Source organism: Hyperolius riggenbachi, chromosome 3 (assembly GCF_040937935.1).
Source record: "Hyperolius riggenbachi isolate aHypRig1 chromosome 3, aHypRig1.pri, whole genome shotgun sequence".
Taxonomy (NCBI): domain Eukaryota; kingdom Metazoa; phylum Chordata; class Amphibia; order Anura; family Hyperoliidae; genus Hyperolius; species Hyperolius riggenbachi.
Window position 1 is genome coordinate 380,745,934 of NC_090648.1, and position 12,562 is coordinate 380,758,495.

Below are 12,562 nucleotides of genomic sequence, written 5' to 3' on the forward strand. Positions count from 1 at the left end.
GTCCGTCGTCACCTCCCGCTGGGTGGGCGTTCAAACGACAGTCCGGCGTGTGTACGCACTGTCGGCGGACTGATACGGCTGCTTCTGAGCGATCCACCCGGCGGATCGCTCATTCCAACGACAGTCCGGCGTGTGTACGCACTGTCGGCGGACTGATACGGCTGCTTCTGAGCGATCCGCCCGGCGGATCGCTCAGAAACAGCCGTATCAGTCCGCCGACAGTGCGTACACACGCCGGACTGTCGTTGGAACGCCCACCCAGCAGGAGGTGACGACGGACCCATCGTTGCCTCTAGTCCGGCGTGTGTACGGACCTTATGAAATAAAACATTAAGATCAGATACATCAGTCTAATTGTTTCCAGTACAGGAAGAGTTGAGAAACTCCAGTTGTTATCTCTATGCAAACAAGCCATTAAGCTCTCCGACTAAGTTAGTCATGGAGAGGGCTGTTATCTGACTTTTATTATCTCAACTGTAAGTGAACTGTTTACTTTTTCTCTGCTAGAGGAGAGGTCATTACTTCACAGACTGCTCTGAAAGAATCATTTTGAATGCTGAGTGTCGTGTAATCTGCACATATTATAGAATAATGCAATTTAGAAAAAACACTATTATACCTGAAAATAAAAAGTATGAGAATATTTTATTTGCTGCTAATCTTTTAGAAATTATTCATAGTACACAACCAATTCATTATATTATATATTTTTTTTTCGCTTCAGTGTCTCTTTAAGACACAGACGTTTAAAGAAAAAAACAACAACTACTAAAAAAGAAAATGAGCTGTGATCCCTGCGATTGGCTCACAGTGATCACGAGGTCAGGATCCAATGACAGAGATACAGAGCTCTGCTGTCAGCGTGACAGCAGAGTGAGCGGACTGCAGCATTGCAGTATCGGCAGAAGCATCAGGAACGGAGCAGCACACAACCGTGGAAGTTGAACACTAGGCCCTGGCTGGAATTAGCAGTCATAAACAGGGTGTAGATATGACTGTCCGAAAGGGGGTAAAAAAAAAAAAAAAAAAAACAATCTTCAGCAAGAGACAAAAATCTAAATAAATACATTTATATTTAAGATAGATAGATAGATAGATAGATAGATAGATAGATAGATAGATAGATAGATAGATAGGATAGAACAATGTTACAGTTTTGCAAAAATATAAACCACATCCTTTGGTCATTCTACATTGAGATCAAAGTTAAACTACATAAACCAAAAAACAACTGGAAAACCTAAAACCTATGGCATATGGTAAAGAACACCTCTGGTGTGCATATAAAAACAAAACTAATGTTTAAAAACTATAATGTCCCAAACATCTTTGTAATAAGATTTACCGAAGCCCCATATCAGCCGCATACCATTTTGCACACACTTCACCCCTCTCTGGAATGCCCTCCCACAACACATCTGTCACTCGCCAACCTTTGTTACCTTTAAACGCTCTCTAAAAACTCATTTGTTGCGACAAGCATATGTGCTACCTTAGGCCACTTCCCTTTGTCCGAAGACCAAATTGCACTCCTACTAGGTATCCTAACACAATTGCCTTTATATATTTTATTGTATACTACCCCTCCTCGTTTCCCCCCATTCCCTTTAGATTGTAAGCTCGCAAGGGCAGGACTCTCTCCCCCTTATGTGTCTGGGAAATCATTATACATTTTATTCATCATGTTACTTTTATCGCTGTCATTACCAATTCTGTATTTTGTATGCTGTATCATTTTTTGTATTTTGTCACTAATTATGTATCTTGTATATTAGTGTACACCATTGTCTGTATTATGTACCCCATGTTTGTTTCTTACTTTGAATATGGAATATGTTGACGCTTTATAAATCAATAATAATAATAATTCCAGCAGTACATAGTTCTGCCACCTCGGAGGAAAAGGCCTTGGCCTTTTCTATATCGGATATGGTAAAAGCCGGGATGATTTTCAGCAAGGGGAAGGAGCCATGTGCGAGAACCCAGCTAATAAGGGCTCCGGTACATCTTATTATGCAAACATGCCTTGGCATTTTAAATGCATTAAATTCACCATTGTTTATTTTTTTTTATTCACACCTGAGGTGCATAGGCTGTTTAACAGTGAAAATCCCCCCCCCCCCCCCCCCCCCCCGCCAGCGAATTCTGGTATACCAGGTATTATTTCTACTGAGTTTGGAACACAGTAAGAAACATTCTGCAGCGATGCCCCTCCCAGCAGTAAAGATTTTGCCACCTGTGATGAATTTCAGCATGCACTTCAGTGTGAGGAGAGACTTTACAGTGAGCGAACACTGACCAAATACTTTATGTATGAATATTGTAAAAAATAAGTAATTTTATGAATTATATTATTTTCAGTACAGTTCCTTTTTAACTAGCTGTAGAATAGCTGTTAAATGCAATTCAAAATTAGCCCTGGCTTGGAGTACTTGAAGAGGGCGCAGTAAGGAACAAAGAACATTGATCAGGCCCTAGGCAAGCTGACTGTGGGTATATCCAAGACGGGTATAGAGTTACTTTACAGGGAAACGAGGAGAGTCTTCCTTCATTACAGACAATATGAACCAGGTTTACAGCTAATAGAAAACGCTTCCAGTCAAGGCCAGCAACCTTAGTAAGCCCCCTCTTTCCCCATCCATTTATTTAGTGAATATGTGCTTGTTTTCCACTCGTTCATCTGTGTCAATTAATGACCGGCATGAGGGAGGGGATGGGGCAGTTCATTTTCCAGGTGCAAAAATTTGCATACTAAATTTGCATAAATCTGCATCAACTTGGAATATTTTGCATCTCATTGACCATCCCTACTAGTGACAACTACACACTGGGCTTTATTCTTATAGCAGAGATGTTATTTTACTATAAATAAAAGATTACTGTATACACAGACATACAGTCACAATCAGATATGTGTATCATTGAACATTCAGTGGCTGTTTATCGCAACAGCACAAGCAACTGTCTGTGCAATTATTCTGGAAATTCTGAGTGTCAGTTTCTCATTGTTATGGAATCCCCAGGTAACAAAATGTGAGTTTGTGAGACTGCATTAAAAAAGGTGAACTGTCATTTCACAATGTTAATGCAGAAAATTGTTGGTTTCTGATTTATAAAGAAGCTCACAACACTTTTATTGGTCAGTCAGGTTACATCCCACTGAAGGTGTCATGTGACCCATTCAAACCAGCGAGAAGCCAGCAGCAGGAAAGAGCATTGTTGGTCAACGCAGAGATGTTAAACACAGCAAAGAGACTTATCTATAGCAATCATTTCCAAGCCCTCCGATTTATGTATGTATGTATGTATGTATGTATGTATGTATGTATGTATGTATGTATGTATGTATGTATGTATGCAGTGGCGGCCGTGCCGCCGCACGAGGGCCCCTGAAGTTCCGTTGCTTCAGGGGCCCATTAAGTATTTTTTTTTTATATATATTTTTTATTTATTTTTTTTTCCTGGGGGGCCCCCCGACTCCTATCCTCCCTCCCTCCCTCACCTTGGGGGGCCCCCCTCCCGGTATGCGCGGTGGGAGAGCAGCAAATACAGGATATCTCCGGGGCTCCAGGCAGGCGCTAGAGGCTCAGCGCCGCTTGGTCTCCGATGTCTCCAACTCCATATACGGCTCGCTACTAAACCAGGAAGTAGCGAGCAGTATACAGAGTTGGAGACATATTGGAGACCAAGCGGCTGAGCCTCTAGCGCCTGCCTGGAGCCCCGGAGACTTCCTGTATTTGCTGCTCTCCCGCCGCGCATACCGGGAGGGGGCCCCCCCCCCCCCCCGAGGTGACGAAGGGGGGGGGGGGAGGATAGGAGTCGGGCCCCCCACCCGGATAGCTACCCACCCACCCGGCTACCTACCTACCTACCCACCCGGCTACCTAACCACCTAGCTACCCACCCACCAGGCTTCCTACCTACCCACCAGGCTACCTACCCACCCAGCTAACCAGCCACCCACCCGGGTACCTACCCACCCACCAGGCTACCTACCCACCCGGCTAAGGGCTACCTACCTACCCACCCACCAGACTGCCTACCTACCTGCCCACCCACCCACCAGGCTACCTATCCACCCAACCACCCATGGGAGCTGCGTGCCGGATGGAGGCTGGGACAGGAGGTCTGCTGCTGCAGGTGGGTAAATGTTTTTGTTTTTTTATTTATATTAGCAGGTGTATGTTCTGGGCAGGTCTGCCACATGATTGCATGTATTTTCTGCGCAAATCTGCCGACATGATTGCACGTATTTTCTGGGCATATCTGCCGACTTGATTGCACGTATTTTCTGGGCATATCTACCGACATGATTGCTCGTATTTTCTAGGCATATCTGCCGACATGATGTGTATTTTCTTAAGAAAACCTGCACAATTATGTGAATTTTCTGGGGAAAGGGTCACCAAAACTTGGGCCCACTGTCTTTGCGTTGCACTTTTCAAGGGAACCTGAGGTGAGAATAATCTTGAGGCTGCCATATTTCTCTCCTTTTAAGCAATACCAGTTGCCTGGCTGCCGTGCTGGTCCTCTGCCTCTTATTCTTTCAACCATAGACCCTGAACAAGCATGCAGCAGGTCAGGGGTTTCTGACAATATTGTCAGAACTGAGAAGATTAGCTGCATGCTTGTTGCTGGTGTAATTCAGTTTATTACTGCAGCCAAATAGATCAGCAGGGCCGCCAGGCAACTAGTATTGTTTAAAAGGAAATAAACCCTTACCCCGGGTTCGCTTTAAATCACAGTTAGCTCCGCCCTCATCCGGTCATTGCCACGCCCATTGTTTGCCGTTCTGTCCAAATCTAAAGCGCGCCGCAGGTTGTAGCCACACCCATTTTTTGCTGTAGGGGCCCGCAACTGCAATTTTGCACAGGGGCCCACTGCTGGCTGTGTCCGCCACTGTATGTATGTATGTATGTATGTATGTATGTATGTATGTATGTATGTATGTATGTATGTATGTACTATCCTGCACATGCCCCCCTCCTGCCCTGCCCCGCTGTCACTGGCTGTGCAGCTGATTGGATGGCACACACAACATGCAGAGATAGGATGCACATTACAGCAGAGCAGCAATACACAGAGAGCAAAGTGACAATCTATGCCTTAGTGCAGCCTTTCTCAACCCCTTTACCCTGGAAGAACCCTCAAAAGAATTTGTGGATCTCAGGGGACCTCTGCATGAATAGAGGGAGAAGAGATTTATTTTCTAGGATTGGTCATTAAAATTGGTTGAGGCTTAACATTTTTTTCTATTGTAATAGTCCCCATTCCACGTTTTCCTTTACAGAACATCTATTTCATACCGTCTATTATTGCACTCCCTAATACAGTTGCCCAGTGTTACTGATTTCTTTTTGTTTATTTCATATGCTGTAAACACATCCTTAAAGAGACTCCGTAACAAAAATTGCATCCTGTTTTTTATCATCCTACAAGTTCCAAAAGCTATTCTAATGTGTTCTGGCTAACTGCAGCACGTTCTACTATCACCATCTCTGTAATAAATCAACTTATCTCTCTCTTGTCAGACTTGTCAGCCTGTGTCTGGAAGGCTGCCAAGTTCTTCAGTGTTGTGGTTCTGTTATGAACTCCCCCATCCAGGCCCCTCTCTGCACACTGCCTGTGTGATATTTAGATTAGTGCAGCTTCTCTCTGTTCTATTATCTTTTACAAGATGGATAAATCCTCCTCTGAGCTGGCTGGGCTTTCACATACTGAGGAATTACATACAGGCACAGCTGTCTGCACTCTGCAGGAAGAAACAGCCTGACACTTCAGTGGAAGATAGATGCAGGGGGAAAGAAACACACAAATGATCTCTTGAGATTCAAAAGGATGGCTGTATACAGCCTGCTTGTGTATGGATGTATTTTCTATGTGTGGACATATTGTACATCAACCTACTTCCTGTTTTGGTGGCCATTTTGTTTGTTTATAAACAAACTTTTTAAAACTGTTTTTAACCACTTTTAATGCGGCGGGGAGCGGCGAAATTGTGACAGAGGGTAATAGGAGACGTCCCCTAACGCACTGGTATGTTTACTTTTGTGCGATTTTAACAATACAGATTCTCTTTAACTAGTATCCCACATGTTTATTCATCGCAAATGTAATGTTATATAACATGGCCATTGCATCAGTAATGATCAAATAGAGAAGCTAGAATTCAGGGTGGGCAGAAAATGAGTAAAGAGGATGCCATTTTGAAACTCTCAACCTGCCCGCTGAGGCAACTCACCTCGAAGGGGAAAAAATGCAGGAAACTCCTGCAAAGTCCTCAAAGAACCCCGGGGTTCCATGGAATCCTGTTTGAGAAAGATTGCCGTAGTGTGCAAGGCCGGTTCTCTCACGAAGCAAGGTGAAACATTTGCATCAGGTGCAGAGATTACAGGGGCAGTATTTTTGTACAGTGTTTACACTAACAGCATGTAGTCAGAGTAGGAGGATAAGCAAGAGGAAAACGAGGTGAAGAGGTTATCATTGGGGAAAAGCAGCTTGTTGTGCTGTGTGAGGAGTCTGACAGCGGGTGAGGAGGCAGGAAAGCAGGAGTGTTTCATTGGACTTGCACAGCAGAAGGGAGAAGGTGGCACTGCTGTCCTGACTGAGGAGGAATGTAGTGGATGAGGGTGAGCAGTTTGTTTGTCAGACTCACAGCCTGTGAGAACATTAAATGAAGCAGAGTAAATTGTCGGGTGCTGTGCGATCATTCCAAATCGGGAGTGGGGCGCATCCTCACACGTTTGCCTCAGCCAGCAAGAAATCTACAACAAGCCCTGTTAGTGTGCCATAATTCTGGGGGTCCCAAAATGTCAGAATGTCATTGTCAGAAAACCATAACAAAGAATTTCCCTCTTCTAAGAGGTCTTACTATATTATTAGAATTGATTTATAAAGCGCCAACATATTCTGTGGCGCTGTACAAAGTCTTGATATTTCATCAGCTGAAGGGATCAGGAAAGAAATCCTTTCATTCTAAGTTCTGTAAGTGTTCCAGAGAACTTACATCAGATTGTCACACTGGTCTCAGCTTTATTTCTTCTGCAGTATATCGGCCAGACCTTTATATCCCTGTCTGTACAGGTGTACCAGATCATCCAATATTTGCTGACGCATTGCTGGGTGGCTGAAATTTGGACAAAATCATAAAACATGTTACATAAACATCTGCAGTCTCTCCACTAATATTTAATGTGAACCAGTCACAGAAATTACAGCAATTTCAGGATTGCATCAGTTATCATGCCAATCCATTCACAAGCTGTGCCTCGGTGATGTCACTGGCTCCTCATTAACACAGACATATTACATCAGGGCTTGACAAATCCCACAAAGCAAGCAGCCAAGGCTCTATAAAAGTATTGTCCATTCGCCTTATGCAGTGATGGAGAGAAGCAGAGTAATATGAATCTAGGGAACTATTCACACACTTTGAATACAGATGGAGCTGGCAATGGGGCTGCCCCACAACACCTAGTAAAATCTAATTTGAAGTTTCAGCAGGTGTGTTCATGCAGGTCATTACACAAAGCATAGTTTACAATTACAGGTGAATCAGAACTCCTATGAGTGTGGGGCTAAAACCACATCATTACATCCCAGCGGTTGTGGAGGTGTGGTTAACTTACTGGGACAACAAAGGAATGATTTGCATACTCAGCAGTGAAGCATTGTGGGAGACATCATGTGCTCACTCCAATCTGAATAATTGCAAATACCGTCTCTCTGTACAAGCTACTGGCGCCTAGCGTCTGACGTCGGCGCATAACGACTGACGTCAGATGCTAGGCGTCAGTAGTGTGTACGGATAGCCACCCGGAGGTTACGGGACATTGCACGGAGGCTGCTACAGGACATGTAACATATAAATGCACACGGGGGCACATTTATACAGTGCGGGGGTTTGTCGTCTCGTCGCCTGCTCCCGAAATCGGCCGCCGTACCGCCGCGCACCCGACCATCTTCGGCCCAACATCTTGCGGCACGCGAGATCGACCATGCAACCAATTTCCGTCCCGAAATTGGTCGCTTTATTGATCGGGCATGCACTTGACAGCACCAATTTTCATCCAATACGATTATAATAATGGAATTGGATGGTCGATTGGCTGCCAAGTCGCCTGATGTATGGCCACCTTAAGGCTGCACAGTGGGGCACTGCATTGCACAGCCTGCAAAAGCAAGATCGCACTGCAGCAGTTGGGAAAAGTCGCACCAAGCGTTATGCATGCACTGCAATGCATACAGTACATACAAAGTATGTTTTCACGGCAACTGTTAATATGCACATTATGCGATAGCTCACTACATGCATTGTATTATGGCAACAGATTCAATCTCACCACACTGCTAACGTGTCAATGTACATATTACCTTATAATGGCATGTTTTGTGAGATGAATGCAAATCCCTACATGCGAATCAGAAGGAAGCTGCGTTTCCTTGCCCAAATTCGCGGGGAAACGTGGAAGAGTTGCATAAGTAAACAAGTGAATTCGGGCCTGTCTTTTATACAAAGATAAGTACAGTATATACTGTATATATGCAATTGTTTCAGAAGGCAGGGTGAGGAAACACACAAAAGGTACAGTCAAATAAAAAATGCTGCAGGCAGAAGAAATCCTTTGTGGGAAAGAATTAACAGTGGAAACATATAAGTCTGTTACTGCACGAAGCTGATTGAGGGTTGGTGCACACCAAGAGCGCTTCTGAGCGCTTTGAAAAACGCTAGCGCTTTGAAAAGCGCTTGGCTAATGTATTTGAATGGGAGGGATCACACCAGAGCGATGTGATTTTCTCCCAAACGCAAACACGGGTCCTGCAGCATTTCTGAGTTTTTCTGAGGCGATTCAGCCTCAATGTTAAAGCGGACCCAAACCAAACTTTAATTAAAAATATTTAGTTGCACCACTCTGACACATACAAAAATAAATAAACACTCCTTCAAACCTATGATCATTTCAGTGCATGCTTTTCACACTTTCATAACTAGGGTTATACTGGGGGCAGCCATTAACAATTCCTCCATTGCCAGACACCATCTACTCCACCAGTTTGCCGGATTTTGTCCCGGCAATTTGAAAGGAAGGGAGGGGTTCCTCCAATAAAACGTAAAATATTTTATATTTGTCATCATGCAGCTGAAAAAAGGCTGCTATTTATGATTATAATTTAGAAAATAGATTTTATTTCTGAAATCTTGTATTTTTAATTTGGGTCCACTTTAAGTATAGGAAAGTGGAAAATCGCTCTGAAAAGTGCTAGATCAGAGTGATTTTCCAGGCGGTTTTGTTACTAAACCAGTACACTAGCAGTTGTACTGTACCTATAATAAAAAGCGGTACACAAAAACACTTCAAAAATCACTAAGTATAAACAGAAAAATTGATCGATGCATGCCTAGAATCGCCTTGAAAAAGAACTTCTAAAAGTGCTGCATCCGCATGGCTCCGTGCTACTACGCAGACGCAAGGTGTCCTGTGCCTGCGCAGTGCGCCTATTCCCAGGCAGGAGCATGGTCTCGTGCATCTCTTGACAAGCAACTGTCGAAGAGGTTAAGGAGTCCCAGTGCTGGATCGATGGAGAGGAGGGGACATGAGAAGCCTCTGGATTATCCAGAGGCATGGGCGTAACAATCACCCCTGCCATTGCAGGGTTCAGGGACCTATGGGGTCCCATGCTATCATTGTTGCAGGGGGGCCCTGTTAAGTCTAGTTATGCCTTTGTCCAGAGGCTTCCCTCTATTGAGCCAAGTAACTAAATGGGGCACTTTTTATCCCTACAGGTACCGGTACATTTTAAAAATTATATTAATATGTCAGCTTCCATATCCCTCTCTCTTCAGGTTTCCTTTAAATTTACTTTGAGTGCATCAACAGAGTCCCTGAAACACTAATACAGGGATCACATGACTGCGGGGCTAGATCATGTGACATGTAACACTTGGTAAAGCAACAGAGACAGTGAAGGATAATGTGGCATTAATCAGACAGCCGTCCCAACTGAACTCTATGAAGGCCTGCAAATGAAACACAGCAATGGGCAGACTTTGTGCTCTAGTGTTTGGGGGGCTCCCAGGGGGGTTCGGAGAAAGGGATAAAAATAGCCAAGTGTAAAATTCCAGTTGTTGTTGTCAGCGGCATAAGCTGTCATGTCTGGGCTCAGTCTGCGAGCCGCTGGCTGTGAGCCCAAACCTTGTTTCATCTTTCATGAATGGGAACAGGAAGTGGGGTCACTATGGGGTCTAATTAAAACCATCCCCTGAAATGAGAGCCAAGGCCGAGTTATGCTCACGCAGCCCACAGACGCACACAGTGCACATCGTCCATAGATGCAGAAAGCACAGGACCTTGGCGCAAAAATACACTCTGCATGAGCTTCAAAGAGGTGAAGATCAGCTTTGCACAATCTCCAAAAGTATAAATTCATAACAAAACTATGACTAAGGACCAATGTGAGTGTGAAACATATCAGCATGATGATGTAAACTTTTACCTGACTGACCCAATAACAAATTTACACTTTTGGACATCGTGCAAAGCTGATCTTCACTTCTTTACTGGTTTGGGGCCCGAGTCACCTGGCTCCTGCACTGTCTGTGTGACTGAGGTCAAGCAGATTATTATTATTAATTTATAAAGCGCCAACATATTCCGTGGCGCTGTACAAAGTAAGAAACAAACACAAACTAAGAAACAAAAGTGCTTGCAATTAGTGACGGCCACAAAACTGAAAAAATACACCTTTATTTCTAAATAAAATGTTGTCATAATACATTGTGATAGGTGCATAATTTAATCGGTGTAATAACCGAGACAAATGGCCAAATAAAATGTGGGTTTTAATTACGGTAGCACATATTTTAAAACTATTATGGTTGAAAACTGAGGAAAAAAAGGGTTTTTTAAATGTTTTCCTTATTTTCCTGTTAAAATGCATTTCAAATACAATAATTCTTAGCATAATGTACTACCCAAAGAAAGCCTAATTGATGGTGAAAAAAATCAAGGTATAGATCATTTTGTTGTAATTAGTAGTGATAAAGTTATTGGCGAATGAAAGGGAGGTGCGCTGAAAGGGGAAAAATGCTCTGGTCCTAAAAGGGAAAAACCCCTCAGTTATTAACTAGTTAAAACCTTTTTCTGATTGATTGTAACATTTGAAAAACCTGACCAATGTAACTCGTATCACACACATAATTTTTCCCGAATTATGAATAAAAATGATTGAAAAATCTGAAAATAATTGCTTAGGTCTACAAATCAAGAAGTTGACAATCTATCCTACATCATTAAATTTTTATAGAAATTGATGAGAAAAATCAGCCACTCCCAATTGACAACGATAAAATTGGGAAATTCTTGTTCGTAGAAAAGACGAAAAAGGTTCAATTTTTCTGTACAACCATTTTTATAAAATTGCTGTAAAATCTTTTATTATATGGTTTGCTTGGTCACCTTTTAAGTGTGAATAAGCCCTCAAGTTAAAGTAATCCTCCGGACTAAAAATCTACTCAGCAGCATTGAAAAGGCTTGGTGCTTCTTTCACAGTTTCACAACATCAGAACTTTGTTTTTCTTACCAAAGCATCATTTTTAGCTGCATTTTTAGCTAAGCCCCACCCATCAAAGAAAACTGCCCGGGCTTTTCCCCTGATGCTGTGCAAAGCATGATGGGATTTCCTATGTTATTCATGTTGCCTAGCAACTGGGAGGTGTGATCAGCACACAGGACAGTTGGAACTGTGTCTCATGCTCGCTGTCAATTCCTTTCAACCAAAAAGATGGCTGCCCTCATGAAATCAAACATTTGTCTGTTCGTTTAAAACAAGGTGGGTAAAAGATTATATTACCTATCTATTTTAATTAACATAACTAATGTAACTTAATGACAGTATGTTTGTTTAGGCTGAAGTTTCCCTTTAACATAGTTCTCAAACTTTCCTTAACCTTCCTGGCGGTAAGCCCGAGCTGCGCTCGGGCTATGCCGCCGGAAGGCACCGCTCAGGCCCCGCTGGGCCAATTTGCATAATTTTTTTTTTGCTGCACGCAGCTAGCACTTTGCTAGCTGCGTGCAGTGCCCGATCGCCGCCGCTACCCGCCGATATCCGTCGCGCCGCAGCCGCCCCCCCCCCCCAGACCCCGTGCGCTGCCTGGCCAATCAGCGCCAGGCAGCTCTATGGGGTGGATAGGAATCCCCTTTGACGTCACGACGTCGATGACGTCGGTGACGTCATCCCGCCCCGTCGCCATGGCGACGGGGGAAGCCCTCCAGGAGATCCCGTTCTTTGAACGGGATCTCCTGATCGCCGATCGCCGGCGGCGATCGGAGGGGCTGGGGGGATGCCGCTGAGCAGCGGCTATCATGTAGCGAGACTTTGTTTCGCTACATGAAAAAAAAAAAAAATAAATAATAAAAAAAAGATTTGCTGCCCCCTGGCGATTTTTTAGCAAACCGCCAGGAGGGTTAAAAAGGTACCACACACATATCTATGGATTCTGGCAGCCAATAGACCAATTGACAGATCTCTCTCTGATCGAATCTGATCAGAGAGAAATCTGTTG

At 43.7% G+C, this 12,562-nt stretch overlaps 1 protein-coding gene across 2 annotated transcripts in view; it reads right to left on the reverse strand.

Annotated features, from left to right (window-relative positions):
* Positions 1-12,562, reverse strand: part of KIAA1549 (KIAA1549 ortholog) — a 206,519-nt gene that overhangs the window by 170,214 nt on the left and 23,743 nt on the right. The gene's annotated exons all lie outside the window — the stretch shown is intronic.